This window comes from Triticum urartu, chromosome 1 (assembly GCF_003073215.2).
Source record: "Triticum urartu cultivar G1812 chromosome 1, Tu2.1, whole genome shotgun sequence".
Classification (NCBI taxonomy): Eukaryota; Viridiplantae; Streptophyta; class Magnoliopsida; order Poales; family Poaceae; genus Triticum; species Triticum urartu.
In genome coordinates this window covers 493826314-493831644 of record NC_053022.1, presented here as the reverse complement: position 1 = coordinate 493831644, position 5331 = coordinate 493826314, and positions in this window count along the sequence as shown.

Below are 5331 nucleotides of genomic sequence, written 5' to 3'. Positions count from 1 at the left end.
TGTGAATGCCTCTGGCGGTGTACCGGGATGTGCAATGAATCAAGAGTGACATGTATGAAAAATTATGAATGGTCGCTTTGTCAAAAATACGATGTCAACTACATGATCATGCAAAGCAATATGACAATGATGGAGCGTGTCATAATAAACGAAACAGTGGAAAGTTGCATGGTAATATATCTCAGAATGGCTATGGAAATGCCATAATAGGTAGTTATGGTGGCTTTTTTGAGGAAGGTAAATGGTGGGTTTATGGTACCGGCGAAAGTTGCGCGGTACTAGAGAGGCTAGCAATGGTGGAAGGGTAAAAGTGCGTATAATCCATGGACTCAACATTAGTCATAAAGAACTCACATACTTATTGCAAAAATCTATTAGTTATTGAAACAAAGTATTACGCGCATGCTCCTAGGGGGATAGATTGGTAGGAAAAGACCATCGCTCGTCCCCGACCGCCACTCATAAGGAAGACAATCAAAAAATAAATCATGCTCCGACTTCATCACATAACGGTTCACCATACGTGCATGCTACGGGAATCACAAACTTTAACACAAGTATCTCTCAAATTCACAACTACTCAACTAGCATGACTCTAATATCACCATCTTCATATCTCAAAACAATCATCAAGTATCAAACTTCTCATAGTATTCAATGCACTTTATATGAAAGTTTTTATTATACCCATCTTGGATGCCTATCATATTAGGACTAATTTCTGAACCGAAGCAAATTACCATGCTGTTCTAAAAGTCTCTCAAAATTATATAAGTGAAGCATGAGAGATCAATAATTTCTATAAAATAAAACCACCACCGTGCTCTAAAAAGGTATAAGTGAAGCACTAGAGCAAAATTTATCTAGCTCAAAAGATATAAGTGAAGCACATAGAGTATTCTAATAAATTTCGATTCATGTGTGTCTCTCCAAAAGGTGTGTACAGCAAGGATGATTGTGGTGAACTAAAAAGCAAAGACTCAAATCATACAAGACGCTCCAAGTAAAACACATATCATGTGGTGAATAAAAATATAGCCTCAAGTAAAGTTACCGATAGACGAAGACGAAAGAGGGGATGCCTTCCGGGGCATCCCCAAGCTTAGGCTTTTGGTTGTCCTTGAATTTTACCTTGGGGTGCCTTGGGCATCCCCAAGCTTAGGCTCTTGCCACTCCTTGTTCCAAAATCCATCAAATCTTTACCCAAAAACTTGAAAACTTCACAACACAAAACTCAACAGAAAATCTCATGAGCTCCGCTAGTATAAGAAAACAAACCACCACTTTAAGGTACTGTAATGAACTCATTATTTATTTATATTGGTGTTAAACCTACTGTATTCCAACTTCTCTATGGTTCACCCCCCAATACTAGCCATAGATTCATCAAAATAAGCAAACAACACACGAAAAACAGAATCTGTCAAAAACAGAATAGTCTGTAGTAATCTGTAGGTTTCGAATACTTCTGTAAATCCAAAAATCTTGAGAAATTAGGAAGTCCTAAATAATTTGCATATTGATATACTGCATTTGGAATTGGTACTTTATCGTTCTCTGGTAAAAAACGAAAATTATTCTCATGAGCGCATACTTTCTGTTTTTTCAGCAAGATCAAATAACAATCATCCAAGAAGATCCTAAAGGCTTTAATTGGCACAAACACTAATTAAAACATAAAAAACACAATAATAATAGAGTATATATGAATTATTTATTTCTAAACAGGAACAAAAAGCAAGGAACAAAAATAAAACTGGGTTGCCTCCCAACAAGCGCTATCGTTTAACGCCCCTAGCTAGGCATAAAAACAAGAATAGATCTAGGTATTGTCATCTTTGGTAGGCAATTATTCAATTGAATACTTATAACCCTTAGGAGGAGGTTCTTTATTTTTCCAAATGATCAAACTCCTAGGTAGTAAATCAAGAAATTCATTTGTAGCAAAAGGTTCCTTAATGATATCTAAAAAGTTGGGGGTGAACACTTATTGATTTGAGATCTTCATTTTTCTTACTAGAAGATTCACCCTTATTTGTAGGAACATAGAAATTTTTTGCAACTTGGGTAGGAGGAGGATTTGAGGTGTTTTTAACAGCAGAAAAAGCGGACCCCAGGTTGGTAATAATTTCTTTGAGTTTATCAATTCTAGTGGAATCTTGATCTATCTTTTTATTGACTATGGGTTCCTTTTCCTTGAGATTTTTCAGAGTAACTCCTACCTTATATCCATATTGAGTAATTTGGTTGTGCATCTTTTTATCCAAATTTTCAATTAACTCAATAGTGGCAATTTTATTTTCAATAATATCAAGCATTTGCATCACATGTTCCAAAGTTAAAATAGTTCCATTGACCAAAAGAGGTGGTGGGCCTAACAAATCTATCATAGCATTATAAGAATCAAAAGTATGGCTTCCCAAGAAATTCCCTCTGGTGATGGTGTCAAGAACATATCTATACCAAGGAGTGATGCCTACGTAAAAATTGCGAAGGAGAACGGAAGTAGATTGCTTTTTAATAGATCTATTTTGAGCATTGCAAATTCTATACCAAGCATCTTTTAGGTTTTCTCCCTCCCTTTGTTTAAAATTAAGGACTTCATTATTGGGAGTGTTAACAATGATAGGAGAACTAGCCATGAGGGCAAATAAATGATCTAACACACGGACACATAAGAGGCAAGCGAAGAGAAGCGAACGGAAAAGGACGAATAAAACGGCAAAGGTGAAGTGGGGAAGAGGAAAACAAGAGGCGAATGGCAAATAATGTAATGCGAGGGATAAGAGTTTGTGATGGGTACTTGGTATGTCTTGACTTGAGCGTAGACCTCCCCGGCAACAGCGCCAGAAATCCTTCTTGCTACCTCTTGAGCATGCGTTGGTTTTCCCTTGAAGAGGAAAGGGTGATGCAGCAAAGTAGCGTAAGTATTTCCCTCGGTTTTTGAGAACAAAGGTATCAATACAGTAGGAGACTACACACAAGTCACCTAGTACCTGCACAGAGAAATAAGAACCTTGCAACCAACACGATAAAGGGGTTGTCAATCCCTTCACGACCACTTGCAAAAGTGAGATCTGATAAAGCTAATAAGATAAATATTTTTGGTATTTTTGTATAGATTGGAAAGTAAAGATTGCAAAATAAATAGTGAACTAGAATTGTAGACCGGAAACTTATATGATGTAAAGTAGACCCGGGGGCCATTGGTTTCACTAGTGGCTTCTCTCAAGATAGCATATATTACGGTGGATGAACAAATTACTGCCGAGCAATTGATAGAAAAGCGCATAGTTATGAGAATATCTAGGCATGATCATGAACATAGGCATCACGTCCGTGTCAAGTAGACCGAAACGATTCTCCATCTACTACTATTACTCCACACATCGACCGCTATCCAGCATGCATCTAGAGTATTAAGTTCATAAGAACAGAGTAACGCATTAGGCAAGATGACATGATGTAGAGGGATAAACTCAAGCGATATGATATAAACCAAATCTTTTTATCCTCGATGGCAACAATACAATACGTGCCTTGGTGCCCCTGCTGTCACTAGGAAAGGACACCGCAAGATTGAACCCAAAGCTAAGCACTTCTCCTATTGCAAGAAAGATCAATCTAGTAGGCCAAACCAAACTGATAATTCAAAGAGACTTGCAAAGATATCTAATCATGCATATAAGAATTCACAGAAGAATCAAATATTGTTCATAGATAAACTTGATCATAAACCTACAATTCATCGGATCTTGGCAAACACACCGCAAAAATTATTACATCGAATAGATCTCCAAGAACATCGAGGAGAACTTTGTATTGAGAACCAAAGAGAGAGAAGAAGCCATCTAGCTAATAACTATGGACCCGAAGGTCTGTGGTAAACTACTCACACATCATCGGAGAGGCTATGGTGTTGATGTAGAAGCCCTCTGTGATCGAATCCCCCTCCGGCAGATCGCCAGAAAAGGTCCCCAGATGGGATCTCATGGGTACAGAAGGTTGCAGCGGTGGAAAAGTGGTTTCGTGGCTCCCCCGGATGTTTTCAGGGTATAAGAGTATATATAGGCGAAAGAAGTAGGTCGTGGAGCTACGAGGGGCCCACGAGGGTGGGGGGCGCGCCGCCCTACCTCGTGGCCGCCTCGTGGCTTCCTTGACCTCCACTCCAAGTCTCCTGGATTGCGTTTGTTCCAAAAAAGATCCTCGTGAAGGTTTCATTCCGTTTGACATCCCTTTTCTGCGAAACACTGAAATAGGCAAAAAACAGCAATTTGGACTGGTCCTCTGGTTAATAGGTTAGTCCAAAAATAATCTAAAAGTGCATAATAAAGCCCATTAAACATCCAAAACAGATAATATAATAGCATGGAACGATAAAAAATTATAGATATGTTGGAGACGTATCATTCCCTTTGTCATCGGTATGTTACTTGTCCGAGATTCGATTGTCGGTATCTCAATATCTAGTTCAATCTCGTTACCGACAAGTCTCTTTACTCGTTCCGTAATGCAACATCCCATAACTAACTCATTAGTCACATTGCTTTCAAGGCTTATAGTGATGTGCATTACCGAGAGGGCCCAGAGATACCTCTCCGATACACGGAGTGACAAATCCTAATCTTGATCTATGCCAACTCAACAAACATCATCGGAGACACCTGTAGAGCATCTTTATAGTCACCCAGTTACGTTGTGATGTTTGATAGCACACTAAGTGTTCCTCCGGTATCCGGGAGTTGCATAATCTCATAGTCATAGGAACATGTATAAGTTATGGAGAAAGGAATAGTAGTAAACTAAGTGATCATCGTGCTAAGCTAACGGATGGGTAAAGTCAATCACATTATTCTCTGATGATGTGATCCTGTTTCATCAAATGACAACTCTTTGTCCATTGATAGGAAACTTAACCATCTTTGATTAACGAGCTAGTCAGGGGCGGAGCCAGGGGGACGAGCAGGGGCCTGCCCCCCCCCAACGATCGACAATTTTAGTAGGAGCGACGAGTAATTACCAACGAGATTAGATCAATATACATACTCGACCCACCTATACTCGAATCCTGGCTCCGCCAGTGGAGCTAGTCAAGTAGAGGCATACTAGTGACACTCTGTTTGTCTATGTATTCACACATGTACTAAGTTTCCGGTTAATACAATTATAGCATGAATAATAAACATTTATCATGATATAAGGAAATATAAATAACAACTTTATTATTGCCTCTAGGGCATATTTCCTTCAGCCTCCCACTTGCACTAGAGTCAATAATCTAGATTACATTGTAATGATTCTAACACCCATGGAGTCTTGGTGCTGATCATG